Source organism: Sinocyclocheilus grahami, unplaced genomic scaffold, assembly GCF_001515645.1.
Source record: "Sinocyclocheilus grahami isolate Dianchi unplaced genomic scaffold, SAMN03320097.WGS_v1.1 scaffold793.1, whole genome shotgun sequence".
NCBI lineage: Eukaryota > Metazoa > Chordata > Actinopteri > Cypriniformes > Cyprinidae > Sinocyclocheilus > Sinocyclocheilus grahami.
In genome coordinates, this window is record NW_015505972.1 from 336,090 (window position 1) to 355,991 (window position 19,902).

The window sequence follows — 19,902 nt, forward strand, 5'->3', positions numbered from 1 at the left end:
TGCCATTAAACAGCTTGAAAGATCAAAGACAATTTTTTATATAACTCCGACTGGATTCGTCTGAAAGAAGAAAGTCATATACACGTAGGATGACTTGAGGGTGAGTAATTTATGGGCTACTTTTCATTTTTGGGTGAACTAACACTTTAAGTCACATGACAACATCAGCATGGCGGATGATGTATGGATCGCATTCATACTTAACGAGATTTGGCTGTAGAGTACGTACTCTTTTAGCACTCTTATTGAAATTAAGTACCTACTCATTGAGTATGCGGTTTAAAACGCAGCCTGTTTCTCAACATGAGCTGCTGGGTTCATGAATATTAATCACATTTCTGCATTCGCTCGAACTGATTTGCTGTAATCAAAACAGGGACGATAATAGGTGAGCACCAGCCAATGAGATTGCCATGTGCACATTAGTTCCGTCCACTACCCGAGAAACCAGCAGTTTTTAATGGTTGTTCTTAAAAACTGAAGAATTCCAAATGAACTCCATTATTTTGACAGGAAAATACAACAAAGAATATAGTTTACAATGTAGCGCGTCAATTCTGCATGGAATGTAAGATTCGCTCTCGCTCTCTTTCTTTGAGTGTGTGAGAAACAGCGCTCTCAGCAAAGCAATGGCGAGTCGTGCGCCTTTACCCTAGAGTTTACGGTTCGTCATATTCAGGTACGCTGCGCATCCATTGAGATGACTTGAAAAATAGCAGAGATCGCTTGACAGAGAGTGAAACTCTGAAGCGCTCACTGTTCGGCGAGTGAAAATATATCTGTGCTAAACTTAAACTTAGCCTCCAACTCACACACTAGCGAGTAAAATCGAAGAATTTATTAGCCAATGGCTAACAATAGATATTATTTAGTTGCCCAAAGTGAAGATTTAGTCACAATGTAAAGGGTTATTAAATGTCTTTCAAGTTTTCCTTTAATGGTAGTGTATCTCAACTAGTAAATATGCCATTGAGATGTTCATTTGTCCTCATCTCGTAAATATGATCATTCCATATGATCAACATTTGAGGGATGTAGCCTATAAGACCTCAGATGGGAGAGAAATTGAAATTGAACACACTCATAAAAGAAGGAAGCTGTACCTGAAATGGAAGATTAAAGTGAGGCTGAAATGTAAGGAACAGAGGAAGGAGATTTTGGCAGGGAGGAAGGTTGTCTTGCCAAATGTAGGCCTATCATTTATTTTATCCCCCATCCTTCCGTATAAGCTCTGCACCACTTCTCCACCACTTAAGGCAATGATCCTCAAATCTGGCTTGCGAGATCCACTTTCCTGCAGAGTTTAGCTCTAACCCTAATCAAACACACCTGAGTTTGCTAATCATTGTCTTCAGGATCATAAGAAAATCACAGGTTTGTTTGATTAGAGTTGGAGCTAAACTCTGCAGGAAAGTGGATCTCACGAGCCAGATTTGAGGATCACTGACTTAAGGCATTGATTCTGTTCCTTCCCAAATGTATAGCCTGACGCTGTACTCTGCAAATTCAGACGTCATATTGATGAGAATCTGCAGAATCATCACACCCAGATCGAAGCTAAGAGAGACAAATGGAGCATTGCCGCTTGCTGCCAGATCTCTTAGACCAGTGTGTGTACGAGCAGTGTTTAAATGAGCTTGTTTCTCGCAACTGGAAGGTGATGTCATGTGTTTGAGTGGTGTCTGTGGTTTGAGTGTGTCTGTCGTATTGGTTTCTGTGATTGTGTCCTGAGAGGTTTTATTTGGAATGTCCTGTGTTTGTTGTCTGGAGTGTGTGTTATGAAATCTGTTTTTAGGTACATGTTTTGTATGGGGGTTTGTCTTGTTGGCTGTTTATGGTGTGTATGTTTATCCTGTCTGATTTTGCTTTGCCCACAAACACTCCCTTTTTGTGGACAAATGTGCAAATCTTTATGTCTGTATCTGTGGAATTTCTGGGAAATCAGGAAATGCAACTCTACACAGACACTTAGACCAAGTATCCAGTTCGATATAAAAGATTTCAGTGGGGGCTTTCGCATTAGAACATTTTTGTGCAAATTGGTTCCATAAAATAACTTTGACAAAAAAAATAAATTATAATAAGTTAGGTTTGATATGAAATAGTGGTGTTTCATGAACAAATCTGTGGTTTTGATTAGAATCTTTCAAGTGATTGAATCATTAATCATTTTCTGTTTAGTTACACATCCTAATGTGGAAATGTGTAACGCATTAGTTCATATTAGCATATATATGTACACATACATATACGCACGCACACACACACACACACACACATATATATATATATATATATATATATATACACATATATGTGTATACGTGTATACACACACACACACACACACCCCATTGTTCATTGTTAATTCAAGTTTATTTATAACACAATAACTACGTAGAGTATTATAAAACTATATATATATTATATTTTATATATCATTTATTTAATAATACTCTTTATAACTATTTATATGTAGTGCTATATGCTCTGACAGTACATATTAAAAGCTGTTCAATTTCATATTAATTTTAACCCAGAAAAAAAAAATGTTTTGTATGTGTTTTCGGAGTAAAATACCTGTGTGCAGATGATTTTGTTTGTGTTTGGTGTGGTGAATGATATCAGTGTGGATCCAGCTGGTCTGTTTGCACTGTGTGCCTGAATAGAGGGGGGTGGCAGAGTTTTCCATGTGCCGCCAGCCCGCCACACACTGATGTAAGCGGCTATTGTGTCATACACAAAGAGAAAGGCAATATAGTTGCTTCCTCCTGGATCCATCCATCTGTGTGCTCTACGTGTGATCTGTAATTGTAATCTGAAGCTTGCGCGCTTGTTAATGTCTGCTTTCTGAATATGTGTCATCATATCTGTCACCACATGAACCGCACTCTTTTTTTCATTCTCATTCTCTCGTTTCTTTTCACTTGCGTGTTTGCCATCTGTCCAGGGGCAGTTTTGTAACTGCCAGATGAGCATCCTTTTTGACTCCCCTCTCATCCCCTCCTTTCCACCCCTCACCTCTCTGTCCTCCAGCACTGGTGCTCGTACAATTGCGAGGCTTTTTTGTGTGACACGTGTGTCGCCGGGAGGTGTGCACTCCACAGCCCCTCTATTATACAAAGACCACTCTGATGAAGCCCCCCTCTCAGTCCGCTGGGCCATTATCTCTTTGTGGAAGGGGGTCTCCCCTATTGTCTGATAGATTAACACAAGTCCCTCCCATCTCTCCTGTTCCCCCACCACATGCTGGCCCTAAAGTGTTAAAACGCCCTGAAGCAGAAAACGAGGAGGCAATTTACACAGCCGGCCACAGCAATGGGTCAAAGAAAGTGAGAGGAGAAAGACAATGAAAGCTGGTGTAATGGGTAGGAGTTTGGTTGGAAACTGCGATTTGAAGCGACACTTCACTTCACAAATAAAACCCCCGTTGCACCAGAGGCTCGAGGCAAGATGCTTGATGAGTGCGGTTTTCTTTCCTGTGTGTTTACTTTTGAAATAGGAAGTTTCAGCATTATATATTGATGGGATTGGCCCTTATTTGTGACTGGCATTTAGTTTAGAACTAGAAAGAACCGCAATCCCAATCCAAAAAGCATTTTAAATGATGTGATCAAATTAAAAACAATGGATAAATAAAAAGCTTATTGATTTAAATATGATGAGTATTTATATAAAACAATTATTAACAATATAAAAATTACGTTTATAAATGCATCTATTTGAGAGCGTATATTCTGGTTATTTCGATTCTCTGATTGGTGGAGATTTCATGGCAGAATCATGGGCAATGCAGTTTTTCAGTTGAACATGATTACTTAAAAAATAAGTTGAAATAATGTGGGCTGGTGGTTTCAACAAAACAAATACCCTTGATTAACAACCTTGTAGAGCACAGTAAGTCTGTCTTTAAAAGTATGTAAGTTACTGTTACAAATCTGTTCCCCTGTGGATAAAATGAATGGAATCTTTACTTCCAGAAACTGACTTTTGCACTTTATTGCTGGTCAGAAGTAGATGGTGTTACTGGGAGGGGCTTTCTTGTTATAGAGAGTATTTGATTGGATAAAAAGAGTGAGTGCAGGATGAGTCATCAATATTTTTGGTTAATTTTCCTGGACAAGAAAGTTTTGATTTACTGGGGTTTGTAACTCTTAACGCTTTATAGCTTATTTGCACAATTTGTGATTTTTTTAGGCATGAAGTATGTCTGGTGCAGTTGATCCTACAAGACTGTGTGTGTTTTCATGGCAACTTGCTCTTTGTTCAGACTGAGCTTCCTTAGAGAGGGGGTCAGCACTTTTGAAAAGGCTGATTGAGTTCTCAGCAAGAAGGTGAGAGGGGGTAGTGCAAGAGTGACTCGCTCTCTCTTTACTGCTGCAGACCTTTCATTTTGTGTGTGGCCTTGGAGGAAATGGTCAGGAAACTCACATCACCCTGAAAGACTGAGTACATTCAGGGTGTCTCAGAGGGATTTGAGTGCGTTTCGGGTTTGACAAGGCTTGCAGGACTGAGGGATATGGTGTTTATTCAAGACCCATTTTCCTGGACAAGAAAGTTTTGATTTACTGGGGTTTGTAACTCTTAACGCTTTATAGCTTATTTGCACAATTTGTGATTTTTTTAGGCATGAAGTATGTCTGGTGCAGTTGATCCTACAAGACTGTCTGTGTTTTCATGGTAACTTGCGCTTTGTTCAGACTGAGCTTCCTTAGAGAGGGGGTCAGCACTTTTGAAAAGGCTGATTGAGTTTTCAGCAAGAAGGTGAGAGGGGGTAGTGCAAGAGTGACTCGCTCTCTCTTTACTGCTGCAGACCTTTCATTTTGTGTGTGGCCTTGGAGGAAATGGTCAGGAAACTCACATCACCCTGAAAGACTGAGTACATTCAGGGTGTCTCAGAGGGATTTGAGTGCGTTTCGGGTTTGACAAGGCTTGCAGGACTGAGGGATATGGTGTTTATTCAAGACCTGGAGCTTGACTGAGAAGTGTGCCTGTTAAATGTTTGACCTAAAGATGTGGGGTTAGTGTAGCACAGTGGGTAGAGATCAAGTCTAGTTAGCAAAATGTTGTCTAGAAGAGTTATTCAGACCAGCATCGGCTTGTCTAAAGGTTTTTTTTATTTTTTATTTTTTTCAGCAGTGCACATCCAGTTGACTAGAATAGCTATTTAAGTAGCTTTGTGTGGGAAAAGTGTCTGCTAAATTAATTAATGTAAATAAATGTATGCTACGTGGGTTGGTTAGCATTTTGATGTATTTTTGAGGAAAGCAAGTATCACAAAAGAAACCCACAGCTGGTTTGTTTGTTTTAGTATTTTATTTTATTGAATTTTTATTTTCTTTGTTATTTCAATATTTTTTATTTTATTTTATATTTATTTTAAATTTAAATGTATTTAGTATTTTATTGTATTATTTATTTGTTTATTTATTTATTTACTTACAGTGAGATTATTTGTTCTCTGAATGTGTGCATTTTATTTAAAAAAACAATTTGATATGTACCATACTATGCGATATAAATAAAATATTGCGTATGTGATTAAGGAAAGTTCATTATTGATTCATTAATTTTATTGAATTAAAGTATTTTTAAATTTTTATTCTGTGTTGCATGTTAGCAGTGTAGAACCATTTTGAACAAGTTTTACCCAGAAAACTGGCAAAAAGGCATAATCACAGACATTCCTTTGCGGACAGGATTAGTTTACCTTGAGTTGGCAAAAAAAAACATATTTTAATTAACTTGCGCCATAATTTCTACAGTGGTCCTTTGTTTGTTTGTTCAATTTAAACAGGATTAAAATCACCAAGCAAATCTGTGAAACACAAACTGTCCTGACCTTCTCAAAGAAGATGAGTCCTGTATGAATAGAGCCATTTTTTCCTAAGCGGTGTTAAAATTGAATGTTCATGTCGGGCATAACATAAGCATAGAAATGCTACATCCTCATAACATTGTTGCCATTCGAGCTGGAGTCAGATTATCTTTCAAAACAGATATCCGAGCGCTGGAAGTAACAGGCTGGAGACTCAAAGCATGTGTGTTTATGAGTAGCTCTCGGCTGATTGGCTGAGCCGAAAGTGTGAACGACTGTGGGGAGGAGGATGCATGAGTCGGGGTGGGGTAAGGGGCGTGTCCTCCCCTCTCTCTGTTTGCCTGGTGTCCCTACTTGATGAGATCAGCGGATCGCCTTTCATCATGAGGCAGCTCTCACGCTGCTGCTATTTTTTCAGCAGTGCACATCCAGTTGACTAGAATAGCTATTTAAGTAGCTTTGTGTGGGAAAAGTGTCTGCTAAATTAATTAATGTAAATAAATGTATGCTACGTGGGTTGGTTAGCATTTTGATGTATTTTTGAGGAAAGCAAGTATCACAAAAGAAACCCACAGCTGGTTTGTTTGTTTTAGTATTTTATTTTATTGAATTTTTATTTTCTTTGTTATTTCAATATTTTTTATTTTATTTTATATTTATTTTAAATTTAAATGTATTTAGTATTTTATTGTATTATTTATTTGTTTATTTATTTATTTACTTACAGTGAGATTATTTGTTCTCTGAATGTGTGCATTTTATTTAAAAAAACAATTTGATATGTACCATACTATGCGATATAAATAAAATATTGCGTATGTGATTAAGGAAAGTTCATTATTGATTCATTAATTTTATTGAATTAAAGTATTTTTAAATTTTTATTCTGTGTTGCATGTTAGCAGTGTAGAACCATTTTGAACAAGTTTTACCCAGAAAACTGGCAAAAAGGCATAATCACAGACATTCCTTTGCGGACAGGATTAGTTTACCTTGAGTTGGCAAAAAAAAACATATTTTAATTAACTTGCGCCATAATTTCTACAGTGGTCCTTTGTTTGTTTGTTCAATTTAAACAGGATTAAAATCACCAAGCAAATCTGTGAAACACAAACTGTCCTGACCTTCTCAAAGAAGATGAGTCCTGTATGAATAGAGCCATTTTTTCCTAAGCGGTGTTAAAATTGAATGTTCATGTCGGGCATAACATAAGCATAGAAATGCTACATCCTCATAACATTGTTGCCATTCGAGCTGGAGTCAGATTATCTTTCAAAACAGATATCCGAGCGCTGGAAGTAACAGGCTGGAGACTCAAAGCATGTGTGTTTATGAGTAGCTCTCGGCTGATTGGCTGAGCCGAAAGTGTGAACGACTGTGGGGAGGAGGATGCATGAGTCGGGGTGGGGTAAGGGGCGTGTCCTCCCCTCTCTCTGTTTGCCTGGTGTCCCTACTTGATGAGATCAGCGGATCGCCTTTCATCATGAGGCAGCTCTCACGCTGCTGCTCGCACTGCCGTCTGTCCTCTTTCTCTCTCTTCTTCCCTTTCTCTGTCTTTCGGGCCACTGAGCTGGAGTTCGGAGCCGGAGCTGGAGCCGCGACACAGGACGGAGTAAGGAGTGCGGAGTGGGACGGAGGCTGCCACGGCTGGGATTAACCTCAGGGAGGGGGTTGGGGGGTTACGTCTCTGGGGAGAAGCTTCTTTTCTCCTTCCTCAGCAGGCAGACACATTGAAAAGAGAAAGAACTAGTGTGCGCTCCTTCTCACAAAGAGAGGAGCTCCTTTCTTCTTTTATTCCAGCGGTTTTTCTGTTTTTTTTCCCTGAACGGGTGACAACAGGGGAGTTCTGCCGGGGAGACCATCTCAACCGGGTCGGTGCAAGCACCGTGAGTTTGTGTTTGAGCGCAATGAAGAACTTGATGTGTGTTTACTTCTGTGTAGAAACTATCCTGTGATCTTTCATTCTTTCCCTGCTTGCTTTCATGTGCACTCTTTCTTTCTAGCTCCTGCTTTCTGGCATTCCCCGTTGTCTTTTATTCCTCTAATAGAAGTTTGATCCTTTCATTGAGGTTTGGTCCACCCTGGCAAGGATACTCAGCATGCAGTCTTTTCTTTGTGTTGGATGTTACAACTGCCCGTGATGTTTATAAACCTGGGGTTTCCACACATGTAATACTTTCTGAGCTCCAGGGAGCGGGTTCGAAGCCCTGAATGCAGCAAGTGGGGTCGTAGGAACGGTGCCCGGGTCCTGCTCTTGAGGATAGTTTGCTTGTGTGGGTTGGAAAGAGAAGTATTTTCACCTTAACCCGTGGCTCATGTTTTCTCAGCTGCTATGCACAATCAGATAAGGTGATTAGAGGATGGCTGGATCTTCTCCTCCCTGCGTTGCGCGTCACAGCTATCGTTCGTCTTTCTCTTTCTTCTGGTTTGGTGTTCAGAGGAACCGTTTCCACAGCGCTGGCTGACTCTTAGCCCGGGGAGCAGATTTGAATGCTTTTCATTGTTTGTGTGCACGCGCGGCTTATGGATTTGCATGCGTCTACTGTGTGCTTCCAGTGGTGGAATGTTTATGGAACAGATTGTGTGTGTTTTTTGTGTTGAGGGCAGTGGGGCATCTCTTACAAAGAAGTACTATGCTGGTATATGGTACAGTGGTGATATCAGATGGTAATACCATTGTACTTTTTTTCATTCCCATTTTTACATTACTTGTAAAACAAAAGTCATGATACTAAAAGGCCATGGCTGTACTGTGGCGCTTTGTACTGAAAGATTTTACCATGGTGTTATCATGATACGTATCAAAGACGTCATGTTAATGCTACTTTGATATTTCGCTTATACTTGGAAAACCATGAAGTACCATGTAAATACCATGGTACATGAATGCCATCCCCGTACCAACACAGTACTTTTTTCGAAGGGATATACGTAGAGTAGAGATGGCATCGTCTATCGGCCCAACCCTAATATTTATATACACTGGAACCTTGTCCGAAGAACATGATAATACCATGCCACTTTGATTTATTCTATGGTGCAGAAAGATTACCATATTAACATAGTGATGTTTCTATGATATTACTACAGTACATGTCCAAAAATACTGAGGTATTCACTACTTGTATACCAAAGTACTAAGTACTTATCATGATGTTACAACTGCCCGTGATGTTTATAAACCTGGGGTTTCCACACATGTAATACTTTTCTGAGCTCCAGGGAGCGGGTTCGAAGCCCTGAATGCAGCAAGTGGGGTCGTAGGAACGGTGCCCGGGTCCTGCTCTTGAGGATAGTTTGCTTGTGTGGGTTGGAAAGAGAAGTATTTTCACCTTAACCCGTGGCTCATGTTTTCTCAGCTGCTATGCACAATCAGATAAGGTGATTAGAGGATGGCTGGATCTTCTCCTCCCTGCGTTGCGCGTCACAGCTATCGTTCGTCTTTCTCTTTCTTCTGGTTTGGTGTTCAGAGGAACCGTTTCCACAGCGCTGGCTGACTCTTAGCCCGGGGAGCAGATTTGAATGCTTTTCATTGTTTGTGTGCACGCGCGGCTTATGGATTTGCATGCGTCTACTGTGTGCTTCCAGTGGTGGAATGTTTATGGAACAGATTGTGTGTGTTTTTTGTGTTGAGGGCAGTGGGGCATCTCTTACAAAGAAGTACTATGCTGGTATATGGTACAGTGGTGATATCAGATGGTAATACCATTGTACTTTTTTTCATTCCCATTTTTACATTACTTGTAAAACAAAAGTCATGATACTAAAAGGCCATGGCTGTACTGTGGCGCTTTGTACTGAAAGATTTTACCATGGTGTTATCATGATACGTATCAAAGACGTCATGTTAATGCTACTTTGATATTTCGCTTATACTTGGAAAACCATGAAGTACCATGTAAATACCATGGTACATGAATGCCATCCCCGTACCAACACAGTACTTTTTTCGAAGGGATATACGTAGAGTAGAGATGGCATCGTCTATCGGCCCAACCCTAATATTTATATACACTGGAACCTTGTCCGAAGAACATGATAATACCATGCCACTTTGATTTATTCTATGGTGCAGAAAGATTACCATATTAACATAGTGATGTTTCTATGATATTACTACAGTACATGTCCAAAAATACTGAGGTATTCACTACTTGTATACCAAAGTACTAAGTACTTATCATAGTCATTTTCTATAGTACATGTCCAAAAACCTTGATAATTTCATGTGTCTTTTTATGAGTGATCTCTGCATGTATTTGTGCGTGTGTATTGCGAGCAGTGTGGGACGGGGGCACAGGATGTGTGTGTGGGACAAGGAGGGCAGTGGGACTGCTTTAATCACTGAGTGTGTTGCCTGAGAGCAGTGGGCTGGAAAGAGCTGACTTGGAGCTGCTCTGTGGAGAGAGGCTCTTCTGGGAGAGCTTAGAGCTCAGCTGTTAGCCGTGTGAAGAGCTACACAACCATTTGCCTAACCATTCAATGTCCCTCCTTTGGAGAGGGCCACTGGATTAGTGCCAGAAGCATGTGTGTGTGTTTGTCCGAGCTGCTTAAGGGTTTGAAAGGACAGGAGGTGGGCTCGCACATCTGCCACAAGGCAGTGTGAGTGTGATTACCGGTTTTGGGTTGGGGGTGGACATTTTAGTCACAGTGAGAAATGTTTTTTGGGCTGTCAGAATGCCTGGACTTCAATGGATGTGTCTTATATTTACACTCTTCCTCCACATAGCTGCGTTTGATGTTCTCGCTGAAGACTTTTGAGCTCCTAGGCACAGGGAAATTGAATGGGAAATTATATTGTGAGATATTTGGAACCGATTAACAGTAACTACAGGAAAAAAAAAAGTCACATTTAATTAAAATCAGATTTAGCCCTGTCACAAAGTTTAGGGAAGTTTTGTTGGCTTTCTGGTGACAAATAGATGCTTGAAGTTGACATTGAGTTTTATTGTGGTATTTATTGTATGGTTATTTTGCGTTAGTTTATAATATGGACTTGTTTTGCTAGACGGAAAGAAATACAATTGAATCTTGTATGGGAAATATTTGGAAGAACTTTAATGTATTTGTCACATACACTACTATTCAAAAGTTTCTTGAGCACCAAATCAGCATATTAGAATAATTTATGAAGGATCATGTGACACCGAAGACTGGAATAATGTGTGAAAATTCAGCTTTGCCATCACAAGGATACAGTACGTACATGGATAAGTAAACTTTAAAAAATCTTGCTGACCTCAAATGTTTCAACGGTAGTGGAGGTTTGGATGTTTTATAGCTTTTCTGGTGACAAATAGATGCTCACAGTCTGCTGTAGTTTATTCAATAGAGTTGTTGTGTGTTAATTTATAATACAAGCTTGTTTAGCTAGACAGAGAAATTGAATAGGAGCATCCTTGTCATATAGGTTTGGATGTTTCATAGCTTTTCTGGTAAAAAAAAAAAAAAGCTCAATGTCTGTGGTAGGTTTCACATTGACTTTTGTTCTGAAAAAGTATGAATGAGATATTTTTGTCTCTCACACCATGTCCTCAAGGCTCAGTGACATCAAGCTAAAAATGATTAAAACATGCATCTCTTACATGCTAATCTGAGTTTGTGACCTTACCAGCAACAACTGCAACAGAAGACATGACATTTTGTCAGGGTCTCTATTCCTATGTTGTGAAAATCCCATTCGTCCAAAATCCTGCTCCACTTATGTTCTGATTGGCTGTGATTGTCACATCATGCATTTCAGTAAATGTAAATGTTGTTTACATGTTACATTGTCTTGGTCTGTTATTCCGACTTCACAAAAATTGTGTGATTTCAGTCCGACTAAATCGTTTGTATGACATTTTAAAAGGATGAATTGCTTTAGTTTAGGCTAACTGAAATCGTCTTTTTAAAGTGCGTGTAAATGCACTTAGCGTTGACAGAAAAATTGCTTATCTCTGTTTTTTTTGTTTTTTGATGTTAGTTTTTTGATGTTACTCTTTTGAGCAGTATTGTGATGTTCATAATGCAGTCATTTCCTTTCTGTTCTCGTTTGAGAATATTTATGCTCTGTGTGACTGTATTTTAGGATGCAGATGAGACATGGGTTAAAATTAGCGTCATGCAAGGTTTTGCTGCTATGAGTAGCCACACATACATTGTAAACAGATATCTGACTTCTAATTGAAAGCAGCAATGTCGTAAGGTTCACATTTATCCTGTCTCTGCTGTATTCGTAGTCTCTAGTTTCACTTTGATGTGACAGCCTCCAAGGGCGATCACTGGATTCATCTGCTTGCGTGTCACTTTAGAACACATCTTGTCCATCAGAACATGTCATATGGAGAACTTTCTCTCTAACACATGCAGTTATACACACAGAGTGCACAAGCATCTCATAATTTTATTACTAAAGCCGGCCGTTGGCTTATACTTGATTCCAGAATGTTCTGAACAGAAAAACAGCACAGCCTGCTTCAACAGATGCCTGTTGTGAGAGCATTTCTCTCACACCACGTGCGTGTGTGTGCCGGCGGTGTGTCTCCATGGGGTAGGTTTGTTTAATTAGGACTGAGTAGGTGGACAGAGGCATGGGGGAACATGTGACCATACGGCTGTCTGTCCTGTGCCCTCTGAACCACCTAGATAATAGAGCACTGGACATGGGCTTTGCTGATCTGCTGTCTGTTTAAGTGACAGAGAGGGACAGGGAGATTGATAAGGGTGGGGGTGGGGAGGAAAACAAGACCGAGGGAAAAGATGGACAAAAATGCAATGTTAACGCTGCTGGAAAAACCAGGTCATACTCGTAGATGGTGTGCTGGGTTTTTGATGGTCTAGGAATTGAATAAGAATGAAAATTGCTCAACAAATGTCTTGCATAAAACAAAAATGGGGAATTTCAAAGAATTGTATAGTATGAGGCTTTCAAGCTTCAAATAGGTTGCAAAAGCATTATACAAATGAACCATACGATTCACACTCTAAACTACCGTACAAAATGTCTTTACTGTCACTTTTAATTATTTAAAGCATCCTTGCTGAATAAAAATATTCATTTCTTTAAAAAAATTATATTGCCCCTGAACATTTAAATGGTAATGTATAAAAATCTTCTAAAGCCATACAATAATTTTGTGTAATAACACAACAAAGTTTAGGTTGTTATTCACTGAAAATTCCCTGAAAAATGTCCCCCAATGAGCTGTAAACAACTGCAACCAGATCGTTCAGTCAGTAAGGATTAAATCAGTTGATCATTAGAACTAATCATTCAAGTGATTCTTTAAAAAAAAAAAGATCTGACTGAAAAGAACATCTCTGTTACGTACCGGCGGTGTGTCTCCATGGGGTAGGTTTGTTTAATTAGGACTGAGTAGGTGGACAGAGGCATGGGGGAACATGTGACCATACGGCTGTCTGTCCTGTGCCCTCTGAACCACCTAGATAATAGAGCACTGGACATGGGCTTTGCTGATCTGCTGTCTGTTTAAGTGACAGAGAGGGACAGGGAGATTGATAAGGGTGGGGGTGGGGAGGAAAACAAGACCGAGGGAAAAGATGGACAAAAATGCAATGTTAACGCTGCTGGAAAAACCAGGTCATACTCGTAGATGGTGTGCTGGGTTTTTGATGGTCTAGGAATTGAATAAGAATGAAAATTGCTCAACAAATGTCTTGCATAAAACAAAAATGGGGAATTTCAAAGAATTGTATAGTATGAGGCTTTCAAGCTTCAAATAGGTTGCAAAAGCATTATACAAATGAACCATACGATTCACACTCTAAACTACCGTACAAAATGTCTTTACTGTCACTTTTAATTATTTAAAGCATCCTTGCTGAATAAAAATATTAATTTCTTTAAAAAAATTATATTGCCCCTGAACATTTAAATGGTAATGTATAAAAATCTTCTAAAGCCATACAATAATTTTGTGTAATAACACAACAAAGTTTAGGTTGTTATTCACTGAAAATTCCCTGAAAAATGTCCCCCAATGAGCTGTAAACAACTGCAACCAGATCGTTCAGTCAGTAAGGATTAAATCAGTTGATCATTAGAACTAATCATTCAAGTGATTCTTTAAAAAAAAAAGATCTGACTGAAAAGAACATCTCTGTTACGTATGTAAACCTCGTTCCCTGAAGGAGGTAACGGAGATGGTACGTCAGAACTGGGGAGAACGTCGCCCGAGAGCCCAATCACCTTCAAGTGTAATGAAAACAATCCAATGGACATTGGCATGCCAGATTTGCATCGTGCACTCTGCCCCGCAAAATGGGTATATAACGAAGAGTGCATGCAATTTCACATTGTTTTTCGCTGAGGAGCTCAGTGTTGTGTCCCGACCACTCAACGGTGGTACAGCAATTGTGGTGTTGGGACGTAACGTCTCCATTCCCTCCTTACGTTACGTCAGAACTAACTGATGAATTGGGATCCCTACTAAAGCTCCACTATAGCTTCCCCTTCCAGTGCCCTGTATAAGCCGGCAAATCCTCCCCATGCCCACTGGGGTGAAAGACAAGACCACTTAGATAGAGGAGTGTCTATCACCATTGGAAATGGCGCAGCAAGCATGATTGACACCAGGCAGGTCCTGGTGTTTACTGGCTACCTGTGGCGAGTACATGGGAGGACACCAGCTCTACACAGAGATTGTAAAATCTCGCAAACGTGTTAGGTGTCGCCCACCCAGCAGCTCTACAAATGTCTGTTATCAAAGCGCCACGTGCCAATGCCCAGGAGGAAGTAACACTCTGGGTAGACTGAGCTCTCACCCCCAGGGGGCACGGCTGATCTTGAGCTTGGTAAGCCAAGACTATGACATCCACTATCGAGTGGACAAGCCTATTTTTGGAGACAGCCTTTCCCTTCTGCTGTCTGCCATAACAAACAAAGAGCTGTTCTGAGGGGGGAGGGTACCAAGTGAGGGTGTGGTGGATTTAGTCTCCTTGCACCCCTAAGGAACCTGATGATCAGGTCGTGCTTTCCTACAGACCTACCATCTACTGCATCGTGATGTGCGGTGATAGCGGCAACATACACTTTCCAGGTGGAGGCAGAAAGTCTTCACTCCAGCGCATCCGTGCTGAGGGTCCCCTCAGTCAGGGAATAAAACAACTGGCAATGGGACGTGTCGGGGTGGCAAACAGGTCTAGCTGTACATCCCTGAAGTGTTTCCAAATCAGCTGGACCGTCTCGGGGTGGAGTCTGCATTGCCCCGGAAGTGTGGCCTGCCGCGAGAGCTAGTTGGCTGCGCGATTGAGCTTGCCCGGGATAAGAATGACCCAAAGCATCCTCAGATGCTCCTGACTCCAAATGAGGAGAAGACGGTTGTTGTACACAATGATCGCAGTGTTGTCTGTCTGAACCAGTACGTGCTTGTCGTGTAGCAGCGATCTGAAGCAGCGCAGAGCAAGCCATACTGCTAGCAACTCGAGGCAATTGATGTGCCAATGCAATTGCTGCCCACTGGCGATAGAAGAGGGGGACAAGAGTGGCAAGGCGCAGTGTCGCACATTGCCATCCATGCTCTCTTGGGACCCAGAGATGGAAAATCTTGGGTACCACTGGCTGTGGAGCCGTGGAACAGAACAAAACTTTAACAAAAGGTTCTCCGCCCGGCCCTCCTCCGGGGGAAGGAGTGGTGCAGTCACCATCTCATGAAGAGCAGGATCCTGTATCGCTGGGTCGTCCGTCTCAGGAACGCTGCTTGCTCTGACACATTACAGACCTAGCAGGGGCAGAGATGGGCTGCACTTTTCTGCAGCCAGCTCCACCCGGCTTGGGTGTAGGCTACTGCTGTGGCAACGCTGGAGCGGAGGTGGAAGCCGCAGGATGGCTGCCTTGGTGACGAGCAGGCGGGGTGGAGACAGCAGTGGGCCGCCGGGGCAGGATGTGCTTTATAGCCTCCATCTGCTTCTGTGCAACCGAGAACAGTTGGGCAAAGTGGCGTTCCTAGACCACTAAGGTTGACATCCCCTGACCCAGAGACAGTACAGTGAAATTTGTCGCTGTGTGCAGCTCCTGCATCACACCTGGGTCAGAACTACCCTCGTGCAGATGTTTAAGTGCCTTGGCCTGATAGACCTACAGAAGGGCCATGGCATGTAAGGCGGAAGCGGCCTGTCCAGCAGCTCTGTAACCCTTGGCCATAAGTGCAGACGAGAACTTAAAGACCCTGGATATGAGACGCCAGGTGGCAGCGCTCTGCGGGCACAGCGCATCGCAATAGCGCACTCAACTGAAGGGATCTCCACATACCCACTGGCCGCCCCGCCATGGAGGGTAGTGAGGCCCGGGAAAACATAGCAGTTAGCTCTGGGTGTTACTCGGGCAATGCAGCCTGGTCTTCATCCCCGGAGAAAGTTCTAGCCCTCATTCATTGTAATTGTATGGAAAAGACAGCCTAGCACAACAAAATCAAAATATCTTCTTGTGTGTTCCACAGCAGAAAGAACATCATACAGTTTTGGAATGACATGAGAATGAGTGAAAATGTTCATTTTTGGATGACCTAATCCTTTGTGGTCTACCAGCTCTAACCAGATTGACCAAGATGATTTATCAGCTTGAAACCAGGTCTAAGGTCTGACAGTCTAACTAATCAACAGTCAAGACCAGCTGCCTTTTCAAATTGGTTTTAACGTGATTATCCAGCTGGGAGGTGAGTTAGGAAAAAAGAGACAGAAAGTAAATGTAAATGAGTAAATGAATGACACTATCCACAGAGGAAAGAGAGATGTTTCCAATTAAATAGAGAGAGAGGATGCAAAGATAAACAACAGATGGCGAATGTCTCATCAAAGCCACGAGTGGCTAGAGGTGTGCGTGTCCATCATGTCTCTGGTGACCAGGGTAACGCAGGCGATGGGCCAGGCACCAGGCGCTCGCTTTATCACAGACCCCCCACCATCCTGAAGGGAAACACAAGCTCCCGTGTGCCACAGAGCTTGCAAGAAAAAGTGTGCTGAGGGTCTGACGGGTGCTGAAGCATAAACAAATTCATATGAGTATGTACACAGTAATGACTAGTAGACTAAACAGTGTGAACACACGTCACACAGGGCGGCTCCACAGATTTAGACCTGTTTTATTTAAAGAGATAGTCCTCTAAATTAAAAAAAAAAAAAAATTCATTTTGTCAGTCATTTCAAACCTGTATGACCTTTTGGCCAATCAGATTGCATAGACAGAACTAACTATTGTATAAAACAGCATTCATGCCTTTTAATCGGGCAGCCCTGGGGTCTGCGATATTATCATTCCTCTAGTCATGCAGAACAGCTACAAACTCTTGAGTCCTGGGGCGTTCGCCAAACACGCAATGCAGCGGCGGAAAATTCAATTACGCAGGCCTGAAAACAAAGAACTCTGTCTTTATGATGGGGCAAGCAAAACAAATAGAGCCTTGAGTGTGGAATGGCAAATTGAGGAAGATGTTTATTACCCAAAAATGTTGCAGATTTAAGATTGTATCAAAAAAGATAAAAAGTGTCAGTTTTGTCATATATTCTTCATCCGCTTTAATTCAATAAGCACAGAAAAAAGATCCATTTGGCCTGATTTAAGACATCACGCGGTAGAAGAGCCACAGGGCACAATTACAGCAGGGTTGTTTTGAATTCTGCTTCAATTTTCTTTGACTTATAGCCATAGCAGCCCCATCCCAGTGATACGCTCACCAACCGAGTGCTTTTGTTTTTCTAATAGATAAGTCCGCACAAATGGGCATTTTCCCATGCGGAGACGTACGGCCCTGGCAGACTGCTTTTATATGTAGTCTTGTCTCGCATGGCTAAGCAGATGGAGACAGCACATCAGCGGTCCATTAGAATGAGGTTGTTATAGTTACATTAGTCATGTCTCATATGGTTTGGGATTATTACCCCTATGTAACTGATGTAGTGAACTTTTTTTTTTTTTCATTTCTCAGCTTGACGTTGGCATTTTATATCAGCAGTGTAATGCCCAAAGGCACGATACAGTCATGCCATGCGGTCACCGTCTCATAGCGCGATTTAGTCACTCTGCTGTGACACATTCTATCTATCTATCTGTCCGTCCGTCCGTCCGTCCGTCCTTCTAACAGTGAAGCAACTAGGCTACTCCTTTTAGTCATAAAGATAATCGGAATTGTAAAAGGTTTTCCTTTATTTGTGTACATTCACAATAAAAACAAATCTTTGTGCTTTTGTAAAATAAGCCTAAAGAAAAATAGGATGCCGCTTTCTGCCATCTGGTTTCCTTTCGCGCTGCACAAAAATAAACTGAAACTCTGAATATTAGGCTACTTGTTGCACAGTTTTTCTTTAATTTCTTAATTATTTAAGTAAAAATATATTTCTCTTATAGGCCTATTTATCGTTATGTATATAGGCCTATAGCCTAGCTTTATTATGTTTTTCTCCGCTTGCTGAAGCGCTGCAGGTGCGTGATGTGATATGATGGCCATGTGAATCCTAATTTTCTGTTGTTTGCTGATTTCTGCATATGGTTTGGGATTATTACCCCTATGTAACTGATGTAGTGAACTTTTTTTTTTTTCACTTCTCAGCTTGACGTTGGCATTTTATATCAGCAGTGTAATGCCCAAAGGCACGATACAGTCATGCCATGCGGTCACCGTCTCATAGCACGATTTAGTCACTCTGCTGTGACACATTCTATCTATCTATCTGTCCGTCCGTCCGTCCGTCCTTCTAACAGTGAAGCAACTAGGCTACTCCTTTTAGTCATAAAGATAATCGGAATTGTAAAAGGTTTTCCTTTATTTGTGTACATTCACAATAAAAACAAATCTTTGTGCTTTTGTAAAATAAGCCTAAAGAAAAATAGGATGCCGCTTTCTGCCATCTGGTTTCCTTTCGCGCTGCACAAAAATAAACTGAAACTCTGAATATTAGGCTACTTGTTGCACAGTTTTTCTTTAATTTCTTAATTATTTAAGTAAAAATATATTTCTCTTATAGGCCTATTTATCGTTATGTATATAGGCCTATAGCCTAGCTTTATTATGTTTTTCTCCGCTTGCTGAAGCGCTGCAGGTGCGTGATGTGATATGATGGCCATGTGAATCCTAATTTTCTGTTGTTTGCTGATTTTTGCGCATGCAAAATCAATCCTCGGGATACAAATGTTAGTATTTTTTAACGGGTTACAGACCTGTATCCTTTCTAATTTAATTAAATTCTAATTTAAAATAATCTTGTCGGTTAATATTTATCGTTATGTATATAGGCCTATAGCCTAGCTTTATTATGTTTTTCTCCGCTTGCTGAAGCGCTGCAGGTGCGTGATGTGATATGATGGCCATGTGAATCCTAATTTTCTGTTGTTTGCTGATTTCTGCGGATGCAAAATCAATCCTCGGGATACAAATGTTAGTATTTTTTAACGGGTTACAGACCTGTATCCTTTCTAATTTAAAATAATCTTGTCGGTTAACGGTTAATAATCGGTTAACGAGCGTCGGTTGTCGGTTAGGAAAAATAAATGAACATCCCTAGTCTTCTGTTTATCATCTATCTGTCTGTTTGCCAATCTATCCATCTGTGTCTATCTGTCCCTCTGTTCATTCATTCATCTTTACTGTAAGCTATTAACACAGTTTAAGTTAAAGAGGTCATATGATATTGCTAAAATTGAACATTATTTTGTGTATTTGGTGTAATGAAATGTGTTTATGCAGTTTAAAGTTCAAAAAACACATTATTTTCCACATACTGTACATTATTGTTTCTCCTCTATGCCCTGCCTTTCTGAAAGGCGTCGATTTTTACAAAGCTCATCGGTCTGAAAAGCGAGGTGTGCTCTGATTGGCCAGCTATCCAGTGCGTTTTGATTGGCCGAATACCTCAAGCGTGTGACGGAAATGTTATGCCCCTTACCATACTGTGATGCCCTGTCCGGCCGGAGCAACGAGACAAAAAAATTAAAACCAAATTATAAACGAGGAATTTGTAGCATCCAGTGGGGACATAATTATGGATTATAATGACTTGTATTGTTTTTTACGCTTTGCGTTGCATCGCACCGCACCGCGTAAACATAAAACCATGTCTACATTTGTGATCGGAGAAATGACAAACAACAA

The 19,902-nt window shown here is 41.0% G+C and overlaps 1 protein-coding gene across 4 annotated transcripts in view; it reads left to right on the forward strand.

The window, feature by feature from the left end:
* The first annotated feature begins 7,098 nt into the window (after positions 1-7,098).
* Positions 7,099-19,902, forward strand: part of LOC107561810 (SPRY domain-containing SOCS box protein 4-like) — a 52,956-nt gene continuing 40,152 nt past the window's right edge. For 2 of the 4 annotated variants that reach the window (XM_016246307.1, XM_016246306.1), the window contains exon 1: positions 7,099-7,704. The gene's annotated coding sequence lies outside the window, so the exon portion shown is untranslated. The remainder of the gene's footprint in view (positions 7,705-19,902) is intronic. The other 2 variants (XM_016246304.1, XM_016246305.1) reach the window with 2 other exon arrangements.